Source organism: Ranitomeya variabilis, chromosome 2 (genome assembly GCF_051348905.1).
Source record: "Ranitomeya variabilis isolate aRanVar5 chromosome 2, aRanVar5.hap1, whole genome shotgun sequence".
NCBI lineage: Eukaryota > Metazoa > Chordata > Amphibia > Anura > Dendrobatidae > Ranitomeya > Ranitomeya variabilis.
In genome coordinates, this window is record NC_135233.1 from 1,115,265,426 (window position 1) to 1,115,292,127 (window position 26,702).

The 26,702-nt window shown below is 44.2% G+C and overlaps 1 protein-coding gene and 1 pseudogene across 1 annotated transcript in view; both read left to right on the forward strand.

Annotated features, from left to right (window-relative positions):
• Positions 1–13,445, forward strand: part of LOC143808898 (uncharacterized) — a 94,528-nt pseudogene extending 81,083 nt beyond the window's left edge. Inside the window, exon 9 of the transcript XR_013222018.1 lies at positions 11,985–13,445. The product of XR_013222018.1 is annotated as an uncharacterized LOC143808898 (transcript). The remainder of the gene's footprint in view (positions 1–11,984) is intronic.
• The window catches only part of LOC143808876 (uncharacterized), a 986,487-nt gene that overhangs the window by 368,540 nt on the left and 591,245 nt on the right, over positions 1–26,702 (forward strand).

The window sequence follows — 26,702 nt, forward strand, 5'->3', positions numbered from 1 at the left end:
CTACTCCTCCTTGGTCAGGCCTCCTCTGGAATACTGGTACCAGTTCTGGGCACCACATTTTGAAAGACATTGAAAAACTGGAGCAAGTTCAGAGAAGAGCAACCAGAATGGTCTGCAAACCATGTCCTATGAAGAACAATTGAAGCATCTGGGGATGTTTAGCTTGCAAAAAAACAGGCTAAGAGGAGACTTAATAGCTGTGTACAAATATCTGAAGGGCTGTCACAGAGTAGAGGGATCATCATTATTCTTATTTCACATGGAAACACGAGAAGCAATGGAATGAAACTGAAAGGGAGAAGATACAGATTAGATATTAGAAATAACTTTTTGAGAGTTGGGGTTGATCAATGAGTGGAACATGCGGCCATGAGAGGTGGTGAGTTCTCCTTCAATGGAAGTCTTCACACAGAGGCTGGACAGACATCTGTCTGAGATGGTTTAGTACAGTGTTACTCAACTCCAGTCCTGAAGACCCACAACAGGTCATGTTTTCAGGATTTCCTTAGTGTTGCACAGGTGATAATTTCATCACCTGCTCAAGCATTAATTCCATCGCCTATGCAATACTAAGGTTTTACGGAACCCCCCAGTACCCAGAATATGTTGTGCAGTTATATGTATGTATAATAGATTCTGACCTCCCCCATCTTTGTATTTCCCACAGTAAATATCGGTAGGCTCCGGCCACCTGCGGCTATTGTAATGTATGTCTGGCCTGCCCTCTGTATCTGTGTGATATATTCTGTGTCCTGTGAGTAAAGTTTTGTCAGACTGGAAATACATGGAGAAGCAGTGAGCTTTTATATGTGCCCATATAGCCAAGCAATTTCAGCCAGTTTCCTTCATTCAGACTCCAGCCAAAGCAGAGTGGACCTCCTGAAACACGGGGTGGTACTGAAAGAGGTACTCCAGCACGTTAGCCCCCGTTACACTGGTGGCAGACAGTGGGATGTGATACCCCGTCTACAGGAGGAAAGGAATGAATGGAAAACTACCAGAAGTTAGAGGACTACATTAAAAGATCTGGTGGAAGCCCGAGGGTTAATCGCCAGCAACAAAACAAAAGCGGATTTGATAGCAGCCATCATGAAACACGACAGTGCAGCGCCCCCCAATGTGAACGTGGAGGAGACTGAATTCCAGAGGGAGTTAAAGAACAGACTGGCGTTCTATTGCCCAAACCCTGCAGCAGAGATCATACGAGAGGTGATGGCTGATGTGCGTACTGATCTGAAGGAAAAGATGGCCGAGCGGACCAGAATAGAGCTAGCCAAGATGGAGATGGCAGAGCGGACCAAAGTGGAGCTGGCCAAGATGGAGATGGCAGAGCGGAGAGAGGAGAGTCAGCGACCAGGGGGAGCTCTGGCCTCCGCCCAGGTACCTTTAACAGTAAGCCACAAAAAGATCCAGTATAATGCCTTCCGACAGTTGGGGGAGGCAGAGGAAGACATTGATGGCTTTCTGCAGGACTTTGAGCGGCAGTGTGCCCTTCATCAAGTGAAGCCGGAGGAACGGGTTCAGATTCCCCCAAGGGCGGGACGGAACAGGTAATGGTTGTAGAAGACCCGTAGGTGCCACATGAGGAGTCTTGTAACGGGCACATACCTCCCAAGAGAGAACATAGTCCTTGGTATCCTTCAGGCAAGTTGGCCACCAGAAGAATCGGCTCAGGAACTCTTGTGTCTTCTGTACCCCCCTGTGACCAGCCAACTTGGAGTCATGAACCAACTTGAGGATCTGCAGACGGACGACCTCCGGGACGTAGATACGTCGATCTCTGAACCACATGTCACCCTTAAAGACAAGATTAATATCCACAGGTGGGTTGGCCAGAAATACATCACCTTCATAGGCCTCCCTGCACTCCTTCCACAAGTCCTGATCGTGGATAACTCCGATGAAATTGGCATCAGATAGAATGGTCTTGGACGGGGCTCCAGGTACGGAATCCGCAGCATGGATTCGGGATGAAGAATCAGCCTTCCCATTACGAGAACCTGGACGGTACGAGATAACAAAGTTAAATTGATTTAAAAATAAGTTCCAACGAGCCTGACGAGGAGAAAGACATCTAGCGGATCTAAGGAACTCTAGATTGTGATGGTCAGTTAGCACTATGATCTGTTGTGCAGCTCCTTGCAGATGATGCCTCCATTCTTTGAAAGCCTCAATAATAGCCAGCAATTCCTTGTCTCCCACGTCGTAATTCTCTGCTGAGGTTAGTCTACGGGAAAAGAAAGCACAAGGATGTAGCAGACCCTTCTCTCCAGTTCTTTGGGAGAGAATAGACCCAAAGCATTATCAGAAGCGTCCACCTCCACAATGAAAGGAAGTGTTGGATCTGGGTGTATCAACAGCGGTGCTGATGTGAAACAGATCTTCAGCCGATCAAAAGCTTCTTGAGCCTGTGATGACCACTTAAAGGGCTTTTCCTTCCTTGTCAAGGAAGTAATGGGACGGACAATATCAGAAAAATGTCGAATGAAGCGTCTGTAGAAATTTGCAAAACCAATAAAACGTTGGACCTCCTTAACGTTCTTGGGTGCCGGCCAGTCATGGATAGCCTGAATCTTACCAGATTCCATGTTCAGCCCCTGGGCAGAGATGATATAACCCAAGAACTGTATCTCAGAATGATGGAACTCGCATTTCTCCGGCTTGATATACAGTTGGTTCTCTTTCAGACGTCTTAAAACAGTTTTGACATGTTCTTCATGTTCCTGTAGAGAGTCAGAAAAGATTAGTATATCGTCCAAATAGATTACCACAAACTGGTCCAACAAATCTCTGAAGATGTCATTAACAAGGTGTTGAAATGCTGCAGGGGCGTTGCAAAGCCCGAAGGGCATCACAAGAGATTCAAAGTGTCCATACCGGCATCTGAATGCTGTCTTCCACTCATCCCCTGGACCAAATTATAAGCCCCACGAAGATCCAGCTTAGAGAACACCTTAGCATGGCGGACTCTTTCCAGTAATTCGAAAATCAGAGGCAAAAGGTAACGGTTTCATACGGTTACCTTATTGAGTTCCCGATAGTCAACACAGGGTCTCTGGGTCCCATCCTTCTTCTTTACAAAAAAATGGGTGCCCCTGCTGGTGAGGAAGAAGGAAGTATGAAGCCTTTGGCCAGATTTTCATCAATATACTCCTTTAAGGCTTGAAGCTCAGGTGCCGCCAAAGGGTATACGTGACCAAAAGAAATATCTGCCCCAGGAAGCAACTCAATGGAACTGTCATAATGCCTGTGTGGAGGAAGTTGATCTGCATTCTTCTTGTCACAGAGGTCCGAGAACTCTTTATAAGCTGAAGGTAAAGAAGATACCTGTACATGTGGTTCCGTAGCCGTGGACTCAGGGACAGCTTCTGTTAATGCTGAGTTGCTCCTTGTTGGAAAGATAATCTCCTTTGTCTCCCAGTTGATAATTGGGTTCTGAGAATGCAACCAAGGAATGCCTAAAATCACAGGAAAATGAGGAGAAGAAATTAGCAAAAAAGAAAGTTGCTCCTGATGATTAGGCTCCAACAAAATTTCAAGGGGTACGGTCTCCTGATCCACAGGCCCAGAGATTAAAGGTGACCCATCCACTGTTTCCATGGTAATTGGAGAGGCTCTTTGCTGAATTTCAATACCATGTTCCTTGGCAAATGCGATATACATGAAATTGCCACCTGCACCAGAGTCAATCATAGCTGAACTGGAAATCCACTTTCCTGAACACAGGATCTTTATAGGGAGAGAACAGTGAGAGTTCTTTTACTTCAGCTTCTTGGGGGGTGAAGTCATAGAAAGTGAATGGAATACAGCGTTTAAAGGCAGGCTACATTCAGAGATGTCAGATTCATCATCACAGTTGTCATACTCCCCTATTGCTGCTAGCACCTTGTTAGGCCGTCTAGGACACTTAGGACAATTGATCAAGAAGTGGTCAGACAGGCCGCAGTAGAAACATAGATTTTCACGAATGCGATGCTCCCGGCGCTCATTGATCTCGCGTCTCTGAACGGAATCAATTTGCATGGGCACCTCCTCCACCTCCCGAGAAGTTTTACCTGCAGGCTCTTTGGAAGGAAGGGAAAAGTTAGAAACACTGTTATATGCAGCAAATTTCTCCTGCCTACGCTCAGTAAGGCGAATGTCTATGTTACATAGTTATTAAGGTTGAAGGAAGACTGTAAGTCCATCTAGTTCAACCCATAGCCTAACCTAACATGCCCTAACATGTTGATCCAGAGGAAGGCAAAAAAAACCCATGTGGCAAAGAGTAACTCCACCATGGGGAAAAAAATTCCTTCCCGACCCCACATACGGCAATCAGACTAGTTCCCTGGATCAACGCCTTATCAAGGAATCTAGTGTATATACCCTGTAACATTATACTTTTCCAGAAAGGCATCCAGTCCCCTCTTAAATTTAATTAATGAATCACTCATTACAACATCATATGGCAGAGAGTTCCATAGTCTCACTGCTCTTACAGTAAAGAATCCGCGTCTGTTATTATGCTTAAACCTTCTTTCCTCCAGACGTAGAGGATGCCCCCTTGTCCCTGTCTCAGGTCTATGATTAAAAAGATCATCAGAAAGGTCTTTGTACTGTCCCCTCATATATTTATACATTAAAATAAGATCACCCCTTAGTCTTCGTTTTTCCAAACTAAATAGCCCCAAGTGTAATAACCTATCTTGGTATTGCAGACCCCCCAGTCCTCTAATAACCTTGGTCGCTCTTCTCTGCACCCGCTCCAGTTCAGCTATGTCTTTCTTATACACCGGAGACCAGAACTGTGCACAGTATTCTAAGTGTGGTCGCACTAGTGACTTGTATAGAGGTAACATTATGTTCTCCTCATGAGCATCTATGCCTCTTTTAATGCATCCCATTATTTTATTTGCCTTTGTAGCAGCTGCCTGACACTGGCCACTGAATATGAGTTTGTCATCCACCCATATACCCAGGTCTTTTTCATTGACGGTTTTGCCCAGAGTTTTAGAATTAAGCACATAGTTATACATCTTATTACTTCTACCCAAGTGCATGACCTTACATTTATCCCCATTAAAGCTCATTTGCCATTTATCAGCCCAAGCTTCTAGTTTACATAAATCATCCTGTAATATAAAATTGTCCTCCCCTGTATTGATTACCCTGCAGAGTTTAGTGTCATCTGCAAATATTGAAATTCTACTCTGAATGCCCCCTACAAGGTCATTAATAAATATGTTAAAAAGAAGAGGGCCCAATACTGACCCCTGTGGTACCCCACTGCTAACCGCAACCCAGTCCGAGTGTGCTCCATTAATAACCACCCTTTGTTTCCTATCCCTGAGCCAGCTCTCAACCCACTTACACATATTTTCCCCTATCCCCATTACTCTCATTTTATGTAACAACCTTTTGTGTGGCACTGTATCAAAAGCAATGCTACACAATGCTGTATAAATGTCTCTAGCTCTTGTGGTGACTCAGAGCGGGCTAGTTCATCTTTTATAATACTAGACAGACCCCTTTTTAAAAATAAGCAATTGTGCATAACTGTCCCAATTGGTATCTACCGCCAATCTCCTGAATTCAGTAGCATACTCAATAACAGAACGTTTAGCCTGGCGTAAAGACAATAAAGCAGATTCAGCGGTTGCACGGCGATTAGGGTCATCAAACATTAATGCCATAGCGGCCAAGAAATCATCCAAGTCATTTAACCGTGTGTCATGAGACTCAATCATTGGATTCGCCCAGGCGAGCGCTCGTGCGGTCAGCAGCATTATTACACACAATACTTTGGATCTATCATTAGGAAAACGATCAGCATGCACATCAAAATAAAGCATACATTGATTCACAAAGCCACAAAATTTGTCGCGATCACCATTAAATCTGAATTGGGGCAACTTAGGTGGGCTAGCTGGTGGCGGTTGCCCAGAGGGTAAAGTTACTTGTGCAGCTATTTGTGTGCTTATGTCCTGAAAAGCCCTTCCATACTGGGACTCTATGCCAGCAAGTTTGTTTTCCTGGGCTGCCATGCGATTGCTTAAGTCCTGCAAAGTTTGTCCAAACACTTGTTGATTGTGTTCAGAGCTTCCAAACTTCTTTTGCAGACCTTCCACATCTTTCTGCAGTGATCTAATTATGGAAAACACCTGCTCTAATCTGCTTTCTGCAGTCATTGTTCCAGCAGTCTCCTTTTTTTTTTATGGCTAGATTATCCTGTAATAATTATAGGGGATAATTCAGGAGACTCTTTGCGTGGAACAAGACAACAGGACACAGTTTTATGTTTTATAAGTGGTAAAGCTTATATTATCACACGGTGATTCAAGCAGGTGCAGAGAGAAACTCAAGTCCACAACACTTGGTGCAAATAATAAACGCAGCTTAGCAGTCAATAGGAAACTTCAGAGGTAGATGCAAACAAACAGAAAGTCTATGCCTTCCGACAGTTGGGGGAGGCAGAGGAAGACATTGATGGCTTTCTGCAGGACTTTGAGCGGCAGTGTGCCCTTCATCAAGTGAAGCCGGAGGAACGGGTTCAGATTCTGGCCAGCATGCTGACCGGCCGGGCAGCGGACGTCTATCGCACGGTACCTGATGAGGACTGTATGGACTATGAGCGGATCAACGAAGTGATCTTGGCTTGGTATGCGCTGACACCAGAGGCATACCGCCAAAAGTAATGCGGACTTATAAAACGCGTAACCGATACCCACGCTGAATGGGTCTGTAAATTACGGCGGTCACTGCTACAGTGTGTACAAGGGAGCCAAGCAACCACTAAGGAGGACGTCCTCCAGCTCTTGTTAGAGCGATTCTTTAATGGACTAACCCCCGAGACACAGGAATGGCTTCGGGACAGGCGGCCAACGACTCTTGAGGAGGCCGCTCATTTGGCCGATGAACATCATGATGCCAGGAGGCCTCAGTTGTCCGGATCAAAGATGGTCACTAGGGGTCCGCCCATGGACCTGGAGGCCCCCAAACCACAGAAGTGTAATAATTATAGGGGATAATTCAGGAGACTCTTTGTGTGGAACAAGACAACAGGACACAGTTTTATAAGTGGTAAAGTGTAGATTATCACACGGTGATTCAAGCAGGTGCAGAGAGAAACTCAGGTCCACAACACTTGGTGCAAATAATAAACGCAGCTTAGCAGTCAATAGGAAACTTCAGAGGAAAATGCAATCAAGCAGAAAGTCTATGAAGCACAGGTATTCTTGAGGAAACTTGACACGAATAGATCCTTGACTTAGTCCAGACACAGATAGATATGCTATTAGGCAGTTCAAATCATATCTTAGCTCAACCAGGGAGGCCTGGTTAATAGTCTCAGGTTTTGCAGAGCAGAAACAGCTTACATGTCCAGCAAATGCAGATGAAGTTAACACGAGCAGCAGATGAAGGAGGATTACTGAACACTGGTGTATGCAGCAGGAACTCAGAGCAGAGTGGCAGGATCTCCAACACAGGTTCACAGGAGCAGGTGCAGGTGCAAGACCAGGGAGTAATCAGGAGCTGGATGCAAAGCAGAATAATCTAGCACAGACTGAAGGCTGGGGTGGAGTTTTATAGCAGGAAGACAAGTGCACATGAGACCAAAGACGCCATGTTGGAAAAAGGCAGTAATGCACAAAAGGTAAAAAATGTCCAGAGTCCTGACAAGAAGATTGTAGGGGGACCAGCTAAAAACCCGGCCTACCACAGTCCCCCTGGGGCGCGATGCCACACCTGCCATCAGCTGGGCCACCTGCAAAGACAATGTCCCAACCGGACTCAGCATATCCAGTGGCCAAAGGTGGGAGCAGCTACCTTCAGCCAGGCCGCTGTACACTGCTACCAATAAGAAGCTGTCCCGGCATTGGGGGCTACGACTAACCAGGGGGTGGAAGAGATGGAGGAAGTGCTGCATGAAGTAGACCCCGTGCAGGCAACCCGGGTAGATAATCGACAGGTCGTGTGTGTTAATGGGAAACGTATGCAGGGATTAAGAGATTCCGGGACAACTTTGACCCTTGTGAAGCCTCATTCCGTCCGGGACCAAGAGAAGACGGACCAGATAGTGGCAGTCCGTGTAGCAGGGGGAGCCATACATCGACTGCCCACTGCCAGGATTCACCTAAACTGGGGAGTCTGGGATGGCCTTGTTGAGGTCGGCTTGATGGAGGATTTGCCTGCAGACGTCTTGCTGGGAAATGACTTGGGGCCCATGTCGTCTGCCTTCTCGGTTGCCCCTCTGGCTGAGACATATCCTGTGACCACCCGGAGACAAGCTTGAGCTGCGGAGGCAGAATCACACTCAGAGGAGGCCCAGGTAAGACATCCCATCCCTACACGTATTCCCATAGCCAGACACATTTCTTGGGCCACCCCAGATGAATTTAAGAGGGAGTTTCTTGAGGATCCTTCATTGGAGGGATATCGTGGGAAGGCACAGGAGGGGAGAGGGGTACTGGAAGGGGAACAGTTTGTATGGAAGCAGGGACTCCTCTACTGGATCACAGAGCAGCACCACACAGGGATGAGCTCCACTATAAAACAACAGCTGGTAGTTCCCAAGAAGTATAGGCAGGAGTTACTGCGAATCTCTCATGACATACCCTTGGCCGGGCACTTCGGTGTCAGTCGCACCAGGCATCGTCTGACACAAAACTTCTTTTGGCCGGGGGTAACCTATGATGTTCATTAGTACTGCCAGACCTGTGACCGTTGCCAGCGCATTGGCAAGAGGGGAGGTCGATGCAAGGCCAAATTACGCCCCTTCCCCATTGTGGAGGAACCATTTAGCCGAGTAGCGGTCGATCTGATAGGGCCGTTAGCCAAACCCAGTCCGTCAGGGAAAAGGTATATATTGACAGTGGTAGATTATGCCACACGGTATCCAGAGGCGGTTGCGTTACCTAACATACTGGCAGAGACGGTGGTGGCTGCCCTGCTCCAGTTTTTCTCACGGGTTGGATTTCCCCGGGAGATTATCTCTGACCAGGGTACCCAGTTTACGGCAGAGGTTACCAACCAACTGTGGAAGCTGTGTGGCGTAAAGTCCATTAGAAGCGCCCCGTACCACCCGCAAACCAATGGGTTGTGTGAATGCTTTAACGGGACGTTAAAACAACTCATTGGGACTTTTACCAGGACCTACAGGGACTGGGAGAAATTTTTGCCACATCTCCTGTTTGCCTATCGTGAGGTGCCCCAAGAATCCACGGGGTTCTCCCCTTTCGAACTGGTATACGGGAGGCGGGTAAGGGGACCCCTAGACTTAGTGCTAGAACACTGGGAAGGGGAGGGCATCATAGAATTGGTACATATTGTACCCTATGTGCTGGAATTCCGGGACCGCCTACAGGAGCTGACCCAGGCTGTACGTTGGAACATCCAGAGAACGCACCTTGGAAATAGGACAGAAGGTCCTGGTATTAGAGCCCACTAGGCAGAACAAGTTCCAAGCTGCATGGCAGGGGCCCTACCAGGTAGTGGGGAAAATAGCCGACACCACCTATAATGTCGCCGATTGTGACGACCCCAGGGTTATCCGCATGTTCAACGTGAATATGCTGAAGCCCTACCTGGAGCGCCCTGAAGAGGTAGTGGCCATCTGTGCACCTGAAGCAGAGGATTTAGCCGGACTTCCCTTGCTTGATGTCTTAGGGGAAAGGACTCAGTCAAAAACATGGGACGAAGTACACTTGGGTGAAGACCTAGGTCCCCGGGAGAGACAGCAGGCGGAGGCGTTGTTGAGGCAGCGACAGAGGATGTTTTCGGGGAGACCAGGGTACACTCGCCTGACACAACACAAGGTTGAGACCCAGGATCAGACCCCCCTGCGACAACCCCCCTTCCGCGTCTGTACGAGAAGGGGTGCAACAAGAGATACAAGAGATGTTGCGTTTAGGGGTCATTGAAGAGTCAGATATTCCCTGGGCATCCCCTGTAGTGTTAGTGCCCAAGAAGGATGGGACTACACGGTTTTGTATAGACTGTCGTAAGCTCAATGAGAAAACGGTGACGGATGCGTATCCCATGCCGCGTGTGGATGAGATGTTAGACCGGCTGGCGGGGGCAAAGTATTTGACCACCATCGATCTATGCAAAGGCTACTGGCAGATTCCCCTTAGTCCTGACGCTATTCCCAAGTCGGCATTTGTCACCCTGTTCGGCTTATTCCAGTTTCGAGTTATGCCATTCGGGATGAAGAATGCCCCGGCGACCTTCCAGAGGCTGGCTGACCGGCTTCTGGATGGTCTCCAGGACTATGCGTGTGCCTACCTGGATGACATCGCCATCTACAGCGCGACATGGGAAGAGCATCTAACAGCAGGCTATTACAGGAAATTCGTTCCCAATTACAGCAGCGTAGCCAAGCCCCTCACTGATCTGACCCGTAAGAACCAACCCCGCCAGGTAACCTGGACCCCAGAGTGTGAGGAAGCCTTCTGCCAGCTAAAGGACACCCTCACCAATACCCCTGTATTGGCCGCACCCGATCCAAGTAAACGTTTCCTTGTTCACACCGACGCTTCTATGTTTAGATTGGGGGCAGTACTGAGCCAAGTCGGGCCGGATGGCCAAGAACACCTGGTAGCTTACCTGAGTCGGAAACTACTGCCCCGTGAAGTAAGCTATGCGGCCATCGAGAAGGAGTGCCTGGCGGTAGTATGGGCACTCAAAATGTTGCAACCATATTTGTATGGACGACAGTTTTCCCTCCTAACGGACCATAATCCCCTAGTCTGGCTTAATCGGGTCTCCGGAGACAACGCCAGATTACTGCCGTGGAGATTAGCCCTACAACCTCTGGACTTCACCAACCACTACAGACCCGGCAAATAAAACGGTAACGCCGATGGACTAAGTCGACAAATGGAACTTGTACCAACACCATAAACTTCGGTCATCCACAAACCAATCCGTTAAGGATCAGACTGTGTATGCCGATCACGTCGCTGAAAAGGGGAGCCGTGTTACGTAACCCCCCAGTACCCAGAATATGTTGTGCAGTTATATGTATGTATAATAGGTTCCATGTGATGCATGTCCCTAATGCATCAGCCCACAGGCTGCGCCCCTGGGCAGAGGGGACAAGATATCCCCCTTCTGACCTCCCCCACCTTTGTAATTCCCACAGTAAATATCGGCAGGCTCCGGCCACCTGCGGCTATTGTAATGTATGTCTGACCTGCCGCTTTTCAATTGGCCTGCCCTCTGTATCTGTGTGACATATTCTGTGTCCTGTGAGTAAAGCGTTGTCACAATGGAAATACGTGGAGAAGCAGTGATCTTTTATATGCGCCAATGTAACCAAGCAATTCCAGCCAGCGTCCTTCATTCAGACTCCTGCCAAAGCAGAGTGGACCTCCTGAAACACGGGGTGGTACTAAAAGACGTACTCCAGCACGGTAGCCCCCGTTACATAAGGAAATCCTAAAAACATGACCTGTTGTGGGGTCTTGAGAACTGGAGTTGAGAAACACTGGTTTAGTGACTACTGCATTGAGCGGGGGTTGGACCAGGTGACCCAGGAGGTCCCTTCCAACTCTAACATTATATGATTCTAAGTTGATATAGGATTCAGACCTGATGTCCTTGCTGTACTTGGGCCAGATTCCTCATATGTTGTAGAATGACAAAACTTTGCAACACATTTAGCCCCATGTTACGTGTATCAATTACTGTCATAGATTTGTATCCACACACCCTTCCTTGTGTTAGTATGACAACGTTCTGGATTATGTTGTGTCCTGGGGCACAGAAATGTTTGGCCACAGGGAGATGGGTTTTTTGCCTGTAATTGTGTGGTGATGAAACTTCATCCTTGCTTTCAGTTTTTGTCCTGGTTAAAGTGTCATATCAACAAGATTAGTTTGTTTCTCTCACAAGGCTATCGGTCTTCTTTCAGCTGGTGAAAACAGTTTAAAAAATGTTTTAAGATTAATAATAATGTTATCAATTTCAATAATTTGTGATAAAATGTTTTATTCCAACAGAATTCGTTGGCGAGAGCCCTGAGGGAATCTTCATGTCATCGGTAATTTATAAATCAGAAGATGACGATGTCATGCAGCACTCTACTGGAGAAAACCACCTTGTAGATAATGTACATCCAAAACATCACAGTTCATATTTACTATACAAACCTTCTAAACATGAAAAACCTTCTTTGGACCAACCACAGGTTTTTCCCCCAAGTAAAGATCGGAAAGAGGATAAAAGGTTTCAATGTGGTGAATGCGGAAAGCACTTTACAAAAAGCTCAGGCCTTGTTATACATAAAAGAATTCACACAGGAGAGAAGCCATACTCCTGCTCAGAATGTGGGAAATGTTTTACCCGTAAATCAGGTCTTTATCAACATGGGAGAAGTCATGCAGGAGAAAAGCGATTTTCATGTTCAGATTGTGGCAAATGTTTTACAGATAAAGCACATCTTTGTAGACATGAGAGAATTCACACAGGGGAGAAGCCGTATTCATGTTCACAATGTGGAAAGTGTTTTACAAATAAATCAGATCTTGTTAAACATCAGAGAATTCACACAGGAGAAAAACCGTATTCATGCTCAGAATGTGGGAAATGTTTTACAAATAAATCACATCTTATTACACATGAGAGAAGTCACACAGGAGAGAAGCCGTATTCATGCTCAGAATGTGGAAAATGTTTTACAAATAAATCTAATCTTGTTACACATGAGAGAAGTCACACAGGAGAAAGGCCGTATTCATGCTCAGAATGTGGGAAATCTTTCACAAGTAAATCCGATCTTGTTACACATCAGAGAAGTCACACAGGAGAGAAGCCTTATTTATGTTCAGAATGTGGGAAATGTTTTATCACTAAAGCCAAACTTAGGGATCACCTGAGAATTCACACAGGAGAGAAGCCATTTACATGTTCCGAATGTGGAAAATGTTTTATATATAAGTCAGATCTTGTTACACATGAGAGAAGTCACACAGGGGAGAGGCCATATTCCTGTTCTGAATGTAGCAAATGTTTTACAAATAAATCACATCTTGTCACACATGAGAGAATTCACACAGGAAAAAAGCCGTATTCATGTGCAGAATGTGGGAAATCTTTTACAATTAAATCAGGTCTTGTTAGACATCAGAAAATTCACAAACAGGAGAAGTAATTTTCATGTGTAAATGGTCTTAAATGCTTGATCACCGAAGCCAAGCTTGGGGATCATCAGAGAAGTGACTCAGAACAGAAGCCTTTTTGAACTTCTGTGTTTGAGTTATGGAAAATAGAAAGTCAAATTTGGTACACTCACCGGCCACTTTATTAGGTACACCATGCTAGTAACGGGTTGGACCCCTTTTGCCTTCAGAACTGCCTCAATTCTTCGTGGCATAGATTCAACAAGGTGCTGGAAGCATTCCTCAGAGATTTTGGTCCATATTGACATGATGGCATCACACAGTTGCCGCAGATTTGTCGGCTGCACATCCCAAAGATGCTCCATACAAGGCAGGATGGATCCATGCTTTCATGTTGTTTACGCCAAATTCTGACCCTACCATCCGAATGTCGCAGCAGAAATCGAGACTCATCAGACCAAGCAACGTTTTTCCAATCTTCTACTGTCCAATTTCGATGAGCTTGTACAAATTGTAGCCTCAGTTTCCTGTTCTTAGCTAAAAGGAGTGGTACCCGGTGTGGTCTTCTGCTGCTGTAGCCAATCTGCCTCAAAGTTCGACGCACTGTGCGTTCAGAGATGCTCTTAGGCCTACCTTGGTTGTAACGGGTGGCGATTTGAGTCACTGTTGCCTTTCTATCAGCTCGAACCAGTCTGCCCATTCTCCTCTGACCTCTGGCATCAACAAGGCATTTTTTTTCTTTTTCGGACCATTCTCTGTAAACCCTAGAGATGGTTGTGCGTGAAAATCCCAGTAGATCAGCAGTTTCTGAAATACTCAGACCAGCCCTTCTGGCACCAACAACCATGCCACGTTCAAAGGCGCTCAAATCACCTTTCTTCCCCATACTGATGCTCGGTTTGAACTGCAGGAGATTGTCTTGACCATGTCTACATGCCTAAATGCACTGAGTTGCCGCCATGTGATTGGCTGATTAGAAATTAAGTGTTAACAAGAAGTTGGACAGGTGTACCTAATAAAGTGGCCAGTGAGTGTAGCTCATCCCAGAATTTATATAGAGAATTGTGTTGTTTTCATAATATCTATCACTTTCCAACAAATCATTAGATTATTAACTCGCCTGTAAGAGTGTTTATTTTGGGGAGTGGGGTGGAATGGGCCTGGATCGGACCAACGCTCAAATTATATTTACCTGAGATCAACTGTGTGCGGTTCCACCATTACCCCCAAGCAACATGCCTGCTGCCTTGAGGTCATACTTGATTCCGAGCTTTCCTTCACCCCCCACATCCGATCACTGGCTCGCTCTTGTTATCTGCACCTCAAAAACATTTCTAGAATTCGACCCTTTCTTACTTTAGACTCTGCAAAAACTCTTACTGTCTCACTTATTCATTCTCGTCTGGACTATTATAACTCTCTACTAATCGGCCTCCCTCTTACCAAACTCTCCCCGCTCCAATCTGTCCTGAATGCTGCAGCCAGGATCATATTCCTCACTAACCGTTACACCGATGCCTCTACCTTGTGCCAGTCATTACACTGGCTACCCATCCACTCCAGAATCCAGTACAAAACTACTACCCTCATCCACAAAGCACTCCATGGCTCAGCACCACCCTACATCTCCTCTCTCGTCTCAGTCTACCACCCTACCCGTGCCCTCCGCTCCGCTAATGACCTCAGGTTAGCATCCTCAATAATCAGAACCTCCCAGTCCCATCTCCAAGACTTTACACGTGCTGCGCCGATTCTTTGGAATGCACTACCTAGGTTAATACGATTAATCCCCAATCCCCACAGTTTTAAGCGTGCCCTAAAAACGCATTTGTTCAGACTGGCCTACCGCCTCAACGCATTAACCTAACTATCCCTGTGTGGCCTAAAAAAAAAATTAAATAAAAATAAACATAATCAGGTTCCTCCATCATGTTCTCATACACTTTATGCAGTTAATAGCCCTCGTTGTCTGTACTGCTACATACTTAGGCTGATAACTGGTTCATGCAGCTTTACATGAACACCCGAGCCTTACACTATGGCTGGTCCCAATAACTAAAGCAATTGTTACCATCCACCTCTCGTGTCTCCCCTTTTCCTCATAGTTTGTAGCTTGCGAGCAGCAGGGCCCTCATTCCTCCTGGTATCTGTTTTGAACTGTGATTTCTGTTATGCTGTAATGTCTATTGTCTGTACAAGTCCCCTCTATAAGTTGTAAAGCGCTGCGGAATATGTTGGCGCTATATAAATAAAAATTATTATTATTATTATTAACTGTGATCTTTGGAGAACAAGTATTGTGGCTATAAGGCCCTGTTCACTCTCAATTTGTGGCTTCCCCCTAGATTCCTGTAAACAGGATTCAGACAAACCCCTGACAGAGCCATAGACTGCAGTGACACATCTTCAATTGGTGCATTTTTTTCTGAACGTGTGTTTTTTTGGCTAGGCACAGAACCTTGATCTGCTGCTTTTCTGTGACCATCTGAAAACATGAACACATTTGGAACAAAGCCCAAGTAGAGTTAAATTGAACTTCATTCGTGTCACAGTAGTCCATGCCCCATAGAGGGTTCATCAGAATCCCATTTTTAGGTGGAGTCATACGCAACCCCCAAACACACTGCAGAAACACAGTGTGGAAAGGTCCTTAGGAGGAAAAGAAGAACTTCTACTTTCCAAACCTTGAAGCTGAATTTTCATTATGAACCTTGCTTTTTAGTACCGTATTCATTGTGTCACCCACATTGTAGAGTTTCTCCATGAAAGGTAAGAACACTAGTGACGAGCGAGTGTACTCGTTGCTCGGGTGGTCTCCGAGTATTTGTTAGTGTTCGGAGATACAGTTTTCATCTCCTCTGCTGAATGATTTACAGCTATTCGCCAGATTGATTACATGTGGGGATTCCCTAGCAACCAGGCAACCCCCACATGTACTCAGCCTGGCTAATAGCTGTAAATCATTCAGCTGCCGCTATGAAAAATAAATCTCCGAACACTAACAAATACTTGGAGGTCACCCGAGCGTTCTCGGGAAAACCCGAGCAACGAGTATATTCGCTCATCCCTAAAGAACACCCCTTGTAAACAGGCTTAATATGTGGACTTACTAATATCAGATCTTCAATTGCATGTGTGAAGATAACGGTGATGCATTTGGTTAGAAAGAATAAAACTGAATATTAATATGTTCCAGAATTGATCGGTGATTTTCGCCTGTAGTTGGAATTCCTGGATCATCCTCTTTAGCATCTGAGGCCGTATTCTCACTTGTAATATGTCAAAATCTTCCCATTATTCTGTTTCCACTATTGGATTCTAAGTAACAATGCAAGATATTGGCCAAAATATACACGTGTGAATGAGGCCTTGCTGCCTACCATTACTGTCGGCAGTCGGGGGCATTTCCGCTCATCCATGAACATCCTCGGCTCATGCATCTTGATGGGATGGAGAACCTGATGTTTCTTTTTTTCTACAGCCATTTCTTGCTGGGTTTACTGGTAGACTTGGGCTCTTTGCCATGTTGCAGGATCTGCTTTGATTTGAGCTTCACTCTTTCACGGTAACTTAACATTTTTTTCCCATTTCTATCTCCTTTATATTTTCATACGGTTTGAAGGATGATCAAATATTGGTAAGCCCACATATGTTAAATGCTTGGAATCCAAAAATCTGAGGGACCACATTACACATCAGCTGAAAGACCCTGGACAAGAGGAATTTGCATATTACAGCTGTCAGTCATGGATGGGAAACTATAGAAAACAGTTGAAAGGCTATTCATTGGGTGAAAACAAAAATGGTCTTGGGTCTCCTGGTCTGAGACTTGGGCCTCATTCACATGTCCATTTTTTTGACTTTGAGAAGACAGGCTGGTTTTCATCAGTGTTTCTCTGCTTTTAGTCAGTGCGCTGTTTTTTACCATCCGTGCTGCTTCTCGTATCATCACTCAGATGACAGAAGAGTGGCATACATATGTGGTTTTTTTCACATGCTCATTAATTTGCATTAACAGATTTATCTTGAACCAAAAACTGACATGTATCCGTTTTTTGTTTTTCTGCAAAAAAAAAAAAAACCATAGAAAACGTAGACATGTGAACAGCCCCATAACCCATTATGGATATGTGTTCTGTGCTCGAAAACCCCAAAAAGCACACGTATGTAAAACGTGGACATGTGAATGAGGCCATAAACCCTGCAGGCGTCATACCCTAGCGTTGGGTGAGTGTAGGAAACTACGGGATGTACAGGTTTGTTTTACCTGCCACCGCTTTCCATGGACTGAATATTTCTTTAATAAACTATTTTCTCTTTGTGCTACAGTTTTATGTTACAGTCAGATCTTAAAGGGCCCGTGTAGGAATAAAGCAGAATTATGGGGTAGACGTTAGAAAAGGGTTGACCACTTAGTTTCTTTTATCAAAATTTGTGGAAATAGAAAGTAACCTCTAATGGAAACCGATTGAAATGTAAATGAAAAAAAGGGATCAGTAAAGCTGGCATCTGGGCAGGAGAGAAAAGGACGGATTAGGCCGGGATCACACATACGTAAGATACGGCCGAGTCTCGCAGGTGAAAACCCAGCTCTGGCGCCAGCACTCCGGAGCGGAGCGTGCAGCCTCACAGCAATACATGGAGCCTCACAGCAATACATGGAGCCTCACAGCAATACATGGAGCCTCACAGCAATACATGGAGCTGCACGCTCCGCTCCGGAGTGTCGGCACCAAAGTGAGAGACTTGGCCGTATCTCACGTATGTGTGATCCCGGCCTGAGGCTACTTTCACACTAGCGTTGCTTGCTGTGCGTTGCAATGCGTCTTTTTTGGAGAAAAAACGCATCCTGCAAAGTTGCCCGCAGGATGCGTTTTTTACCCATAGGCTTGCGTTAGCGACGCATTGCGACGTATGGCCACAATGCGGCCGAAACTCCGCCCCCTCCTTCCCGGACATTACAGTGGGGCAGCGGATGCGTTGAAAAACTGCATCCGCTGCCCCGGTTGTTCATTATTTTCACAACGTGCGTCGGTAGCCTTGGACTGCAAGTCTTGAGTTTATGGCTGTGGCTTTTACCACAACCGACCGCACTCCGGGACATTTGTCTGCACATGTGTTACCCTCGCCCCGCTGTGGGGGTGAGTGATGGCCAGACCACGATGGCCTCGGTCACTGCTCAGCCTTAGAACCCTTAGCTGACAGATAACCGTGTGTCACATAGTCAGTCATTCTGATGTTATAGCCCATTAGAAGAACAGTAATATCTTTTCAGAATGAGCTGATGTAATTTAATGGTGATCAGTTTAATTATTGATTATTTAAGGTTTCTGGAGCAGTGGGAGATGAAATTGTCTGGATTCCTTCTCTATTTTGCATAAAGGTATAAAATCAGAGTCCTCATCAGGTCTCGCTGTACAACATGAGGAAATATAGTAACATAGCAAGGCAGAAAAAAGACATTTGTCCATCCAGTTCAGCCTATATTCCTCAGAATAAACCCCCAGATCTACGTCCTTCTAAAGAGCCTAATAACTGTAAGATACAATATTGTTCTGCTCCAGGAAGACATCCAGGCCCCTCTTGAACCCCTCGACAGTTCGCCATCACCACCTCCTCAGGCAAGGACTTCCAGATTCTCACTGCCCTACGGCTATGTGCACACGTTGCAGATTTGCCTGTGGAATGTTCTGTGCAGATTCTTCCCTCTTGCCAAAAAACGCAGGTGCGGAATCGCTGGATTTTTTATTTGTTTTTTCTATGCGGATTTGTATGCGTTTTTGAAAGCTAAATAAAGATCTATTATTGAAAAAAAATAAGATTTGTGATGTCGTTTCTTATCCAACCTCCTCTTTTACATTTGTCCAACCCACACTCCATTGCAGACAGAGAAACAGATAGAAGGAATGAGATAGATCTATATATAGATAATTCTATAGATACATAGATCTATTCATATATCCATCTATAGATATACTGTATCTATCCATAGATTTATCTATGGATAGATGTAGATAGATACAGTGCCTACAAGTAGTATTCAACCCCCTGCAGATTTAGCAGGTTTAATAAGATGAAAATAAGTTAGAGCCTTCAAACTTCAAACAAGAGCAGGATTTATTAACAGATGCATAAATCTTACAAACCAAAAAGTTTTGTTGCTCAGTTAAATTTTTATAAATTTTAAACATAAAAGTGTGGGTCAATTATTATTCAACCCCTAGGTTTAATATTTTGTGGAATAACCTTTGTTTGCAATTACAGCTAATAATCGTCTTTTATAAGACCTGATCAGGCCGGCACAGGTCTCTGGAGTTATCTTGGCCCACTCCTCCATGCAGATCTTCTCCAAGTTATCTAGGTTCTTTGGGTGTCTCATGTGGACTTTAATCTTGAGCTCCTTCCACAAGTTTTCAATTGGGTTAAGGTCAGGAGACTGACTAGGCCACTGCAACACCTTGATTTTTTGCCTCTTGAACCAGGCCTTGGTTTTCTTGGCTGTGTGCTTTGGGTCGTTGTCTTGTTGTAAGATGAAATGACGACCCATCTTAAGCTCCTTTATGGAGGAGCGGAGGTTCTTGGCTAAAATCTCCAGGTAGGCCGTGCTATCCATCTTCCCATGGATGCGGACCAGATGGCCAGGCCCCTTGGCTGAGAAACAGCCCCACAGCATGATGCTGCCACCACCATGCTTGACTGTAGGGATGGTATTCTTGGGGTCGTATGCAGTGCCATCCAGTCTCCAAACGTCACGTGTGTGGTTGGCACCAAAGATCTCGATCTTGGTCTCATCAGACCAGAGAACCTTGAACCAGTCAGTCTCAGAGTCCTCCAAGTGATCATGAGCAAACTGTAAACGAGCCTTGACATGACGCTTTGAAAGTAAAGGTACCTTACGGGCTCGTCTGGAACGGAGACCATTGCGGTGGAGTACGTTACTTATGGTATTGACTGAAACCAATGTCCCCACTGCCATGAGATCTTCCCGGAGCTCCTTCCTTGTTGTCCTTGGGTTAGCCTTGACTCTTCGGACAAGCCTGGCCTCGGCACGGGAGGAAACTTTCAAAGGCTGTCCAGGCCGTGGAAGGCTAACAGTAGTTCCATAAGCCTTCCACTTCCGGATGATGCTCCCAACAGTGGAGAAAGGTAGGCCCAACTCCTTGGAAAGGGTTTTGTACCCCTTGCCAGCCTTTTGACCCTCCACGATCTTGTCTCTGATGGCCTTGGAATGCTCCTTTGTCTTCCCCATGTTGACCATGTATGAGTGCTGTTCACAAGTTTGGGGAGGGTCTTAAATAGTCAGAAAAGGCTGGAAAAAGAGATAATTAATCCAAACACGTGAAGCTCATTGTTCTTTGAGCCTGAACTACTTCTTAAAACTTTAGGGGAACCAAACAGAATTCTGGTGGGTTGAGGGGTTGAATAATAAATGACCCTCTGAAAAGACTTTTCCCAATTAAAAAAAAAAATAAACAAAGAAATAACATTCTTTTTTGCTGCAGTGCATTTCACACTTCCAGGCTGATCTACAGTCCAAATGTCACAATGCCAAGTTAATTCCAAATGTGTAAACCTGCTAAATCTGCAGGGGGTTGAATACTACTTGTAGGCACTGTATATGGATAGATATATCTAAGTATCTATAGATATATCTGTCTATAAATATAACTATCCATATAGAATCAAAAAAGGAAAGCAGCACAAAAATACTAAAGAAAATAAGTGGACTTTAATGCCTGAACGTTTCGGATGTAATATCCTTTTTCAAGCTTGATAAAGGATATTCCATCCGAAACGTTGCCACGCCGTTCAGGCATTAAAGTCCACTTATTTTCTTTAGTTTTTTTGTGCTGCTTTCCTTTTTTTGATTCTACTGTTGGAGACCATTAGATTGCTGGTTGGGAGAGCTTTGCATAATCTGTAAGGTAATACTTGATGCTGTTTCAATTTTTTTCTTAACAATTCATATATCTATATCTATCCATAGATATATAATAGCAAGGCCGATGTTTATTAATGAACAATATGATTTTTGAAAAAAAAATGGCGCTGGCTCAAGCGCAATTTTCTGCGCCAGAGGGGGAACGACTTCGGCCGTAGGCCTTATATTTGTAGCCTAGGAATGGGGTAATACTCATGGATCTTCCCAGGCTATGAATATCAGCCTGCAGCTGTCTGCGTAGCCTTTACTGGCTACTAAAATACGGGGACACCCAAAAAAAATGACGTGGGGTCCCCCTATATTTTATAGCCAGAAAGGCTACGCAGACAGCTGCGGGCTGATATTCATAGCCTAGAGAGGGGCCATGGATATTGTCCCCCTGGCTACAAATACCAGCTCCCAGCCGCACCAGAAATAGCATATCTGTAAGATGCGCCAATTCCGGCACTTAGCCCCTCTCTTCCCAACCTGTGTAGCGGTGGGATATGGGGTAATAAGCGGTTAATGTCACCTTGCTATTGTAAGGTGACATTAAGCCCGGTTAGTAATGGAGAGGCATCAATAAGACGCCTATCCGTTATTAATCCTATTGTAGTGAAAGAGTTTAAAGAAAAAGACACAGCCATAAAAAAGTATTTTAATATTCTTAATTTCACCATACTTACCATACTCGAAAGCCTGCATAAAATTAAAAATAATAAACCAACCGTATACTCCCTGTCTGATGCAGTCCAATTAATAACGAGTGCCCCACAACGATCTCCCCTATAGAACAGTGACATCAGGTGATGTCACTGCTCTATAGGCCTCCAGTGACACACTGACAGGAGACAATGGCTCCTGCAGTGCATCACTGTAGAGGTTACTGTAGTTCACTCTCACTTTATGGCAATGCTGCGTGGGAAATTTCCCACGCAGCAGTGCCACAAGTGAGAGTATGAATTATACTCACAGCGGCGGAGCGGCTTCCCTCATTGTATCCCAGAGCCCCTGGAGAGCGGTCGCATCAGCTGATGTGGCTGTTCTCCACGGGAGATCGTCGGGGGACACTCGTATTAATTGGATTACTGCGGATCAGGGAGTATATTGTTGGTTTATTTTAATATTTTTTACAGGTGAGCAATGGCTTCGGGGATCAAGGTGATGGTGAGTATGTACTCTATGTTGTATGAACTGTATGTCTATATTATGTACTGTATGTTATATGTACTGTACGTATGTATGTTCTGTAAGTTGTATGTGTGTATTTTTTGTACACTTGAACACAGTAGCCGGATGAAGGGACTATACTGTCCCATCATCCGGCTCCCTGTCACTAGCATGTATAGCCGGATGGGACTAGGAGTCCCATTGGCGATGCCTGCCTACATACAGACCCACACACACACAGCCCCGCGATCCCCGCAGACCCTCGAGATCGCCGCACAGCCCCGCGATCCCCGCAGACCCCCGCGATTGCCGCACAGACTCACAAACACAGACATGCACATCTTCTCTGCACGTACCAACTCTGCCCACACACTCTTCCCCCTCCGGATCTGCAGCGTTTCTCGCACCCAACTCCGCAGCAAAACCGCAGAAAAACCGCAGATTTGACAGAATCAATGCAAGTCAATGGGTGCAGAAATGCTGCAAATCCGCAAAAAGAATTGACAAGGTCCTTTTTTTAATCTGTGTTTTCAGTGTGGAATTTTCCACACCATTAGCACGGCATTTTTCCCCCCCATTAATTTATATTGTACTGTAAATCACTTGCGGTGAAAAAAACGCGGATCCGCAGGAAATCCGCAATGTGTACACACAGCCTAACAGTAAAGAATCATCTTCTGTGTTGGTGGAAAAACCTTCTCTCCTCCAGACGCAGAGAATGCCCCCTTGTGCCCGTCACCTTCCTTGATATAAACAGATCCTCAGCGAGATATTTGTATTGTCCCCTTATATACTTATACATGGTTATTAGATCGCCCCTCAGTCGTCTTTTTTCTAGACTAAATAATCCTAATTTCGCTAATCTATCTGGGTATTGTTCTGTGAAGGAACAAATTATGAAAGGTTCTCCATTTTGTGCTTTTCGACTCCATTTTGTTGTTTTGATATAAATTTTGTTAGTAGGCTAAAGGTTACAGCTGTTATGAGACCTTGATGAGACCTTGATTGTTGCAATCTAAACAGAATATGAGACTGAGGGTGTATTGTTCTATGAAGCTTTGACGCACAGATTGTTCCTGCATTCTTATAGGCTAAGAACTGTGAGCGTGTTCTTATGCTGATTGGTTGAAGTATAATTTCTATGACTATGAAAACTCATACTCATTAAACGGGGGCTAGAGAGATCAGCTTGATCCCCCCAAACAGAGACACACGTCTCCGTCTGGTCATTTTCAGTTGCCGGCAACACCTTGAGTAGTGTAGCATCGGAACCATTCGTCAAACTCAATCTGACAGGTGCCCCGCCCCTATCAAGATGTATCAAAAGGGTGTAACCCCTCCTCCCCGCCCTGTCAGCAGCTGTCCCTCCTTGTCTGGCTGTCAGCTTTTGATACAGTATGATATTGTTTGATACAGAAATTATTATCCCAGTATTTTGTTTTTTTTATATATTAGATTTCATATGTAGTTGTTATAATTATTAGTTAATTTTTTTTTATGGGGCTTCTGTAATCAGATTAATGCTCAGTAGAGTCACATTTTTTAACATATCCCACAATTTCAGAGATCTCTTGATTTTTTTTATCAGAGGTGGTATTCACATATAATAATAATAATAATAATAATAACATATAGTGCAAAATTGTGTCAAAAACGGTGTTTATAACGCGGCAGGCTGTTTATTTTATAGCCTATTAGATTTCCATATTATTTGTAGACATTCTAAACGGACATATTATGTATATCGTGTGTTTTGCCAAGTATAAAGCGGTTGTTTTATACCACATGTACAATTAACACATCCCCACAATTTCAGCGATCTCATGATTTTATCAGACTCGGTATTCACATATAATAATAATAATAATAATATAAAGAAACAGCACCTCACATATGACTCCATAACCCCTTAATAGCCCGAGGTATTTTTGGTTTTGCATTTTCATTTTTGCTCCCCTTCTTCCAAGAGCCATAACTTTTTTATTTTTTTCTTTTTTCTTTGTCAAAATGTCCATGTGAGAACTTGTTTTGCTGGACGAGTTACATGTCTATGTTATAGTATCAGACTCATTCAACTCACTTAGCTAGCTAGAATGTATTCCTTATCTTTGTGTGTTATCTCAGTTAAACAGAGTATCTGTCTATGACTACCGAAGCAGTAAAAGCAAATACAGATGTAGAAGTGCAAAAATGACAGTCACTGTATGAGTTTTTAACCAAGGGTGAGTGTAATAAAAATACGAACCTTAATAATAAAAATGCTATCCCGCTGCATGTTACAAGTGATGTGCAGGGAGCTGACCTTGACATATTTAGAATGACAGCACCATCAGCATTTCGTGATAACACCCACCCTGTACAGATAAAGGGTTGTGAATTTTTCAGCGTGTCCTGATAGAGTATATTATGTATATTCTGTGTTTCTGCACTATTATTTGTTGAAAATTTTTCACTAAAATGATAATTTCTGACAGTGGCTTCTTTTTGTAATATTATTGAATATAATGTTTTACGTATCATACACTAATGCTATAACTTTATACATGTCCGGTTATGAATATAAAAAAGTAAAAAATCACCACATGTACAACTAACATACAGCACTACACTTCTTACAAAATTGAGTATATTATTTATATTCTGTGTTTCTGCACATTATTTGATTATTTATTTGATTTATACAGCACTGTACGGGAATATTATGTATATCAATTATTTTATATCCTAGGATTCTCATTTTTTCACATTATAACAACAGGTTCGTTATATGGGCACATTGTGTAAGCTCAGCATGCGGCTATGTTATCTTATCTAGGGTAAACAGACTAGCTGTCTACACCCACCGAAGCATCAAAAAGAAACTTTGATGACACAGATATAACTCAGCTAACTAAATGCTAGAGTTTCGGTTTTCCTTTAAAAAAAAAATATATATATGAATATTAGTGAACATAGTGTTTTACTTATGTTACACTATCTTATTTTCCTGCGGTTAGTTTTGTTCATGTATTATCGCCGACTTTGCCAGTTGTGATTCATACCTTTTCTATATAAATAGTGCAATAATTCGCACCCACGGACGGTTTTCCTTTAAAATATGAATATTATTGAATATAATGCGTTACTTTCTTACTTTTCTATATAAATAGTGCAATAATTCGCACCCACGGACGGTTTTCCTTTAAAATATGAATATTATTGAATAGTCTCATATCTCATCTGCGGCAATAGACTCTAATCATTTTTCACATTATTTGTAGACACTCTAACGGACATATTATGTATATCCGGTGTTCTGACAAGTATGAAGCGGCGTGTTTTTATACGTTTATAACAAGCATAACCAGTATATTGTAAACGTTTAAACGTGTATTTTATTCACAGTGTTCACTAGTCAGGTTTAGATTTATTTAAATTCACAGGTGGGGTGTATGTACACAGGAATGATGTAGTTTAAAAGCATATAGTTCAGCGATAATGTCAGGAGTTGGACAGGCAGTTATCAATCTTTCATACGTATCACAGAAAGATTTTAGTTTGACCTGGGCGAGTTTAATTTGTGCGTACTGGCCAGCCAGGGCAATAAATATTTTGATGTGTTCATCACTCCACACAGGGCCCCCCGTGTAACACGAATGTTCAGCAACAGTGTGTTTTTTACTAACGTGGTGCCGCGGCACGGCGCGTTTCTTTAGAGGTAGTACATTGTCAAAATCGCTAGAAGATCCTGCAAGAGCAGAATCCGCAGACTACAGCATGGCGCCCCCGTATATTGAACGGAACTGTGGGTGACCACATACCCTCAGAGAGCTGTTCATTTTCTCTGTTTTCAGAAGTAGCTTGTGGTATGCTGTCGCTGCTATCGGACTCCTGAGTTATGCAGGGGCTGTCGTTCTGCGATGCAAATCTCTTTCTTGAAGCGTTCTTAGATTTTTGACAGGGAATCTTGGGGGTTGGATTCCCGGTGTTTTTGGGGGCCGCGTAGCTTTCCGCACGATCCGCAACACAGTTGGGCGAAAGAGGAGTTGTTCTCACAACCACATCCGCTCTTTGGGTATGATTCTGCGCAAATCCGTAATTACAGCGCTGTAAATCTCGTGGTTGAAGATCCGACGTATCTAAAAGAAAAGATACAGGTGTCAGTTATCCGCAAAGCCGGCGTAAAATTGGAAAAGCTGCATGGCGGTAGTTATCCATGAAGCGGCGCAATATTTGAAAACTTACCGGCGAGAGTTACCCATGAAATCATTGTAACAATATTTGCATAAATCCAGGATAGACCAGACCAGATATATACTTACAAGCATGAAACAGGGAACTGCACCTCCGCAGCTCCTGGTTTAATGGCCCGCACATTGTTCAAACTCGGCGAGACGGAGATATTCTCTTTTTCAAATTGAATTTTTCTGACCGCTAATTTACCAGTTGTAAATAAATTATAACTAAATTATAACTACCACAGAAAAGTGAGAATCGTATGTATTTCAAGTGAACCGTTACCTTTTCTT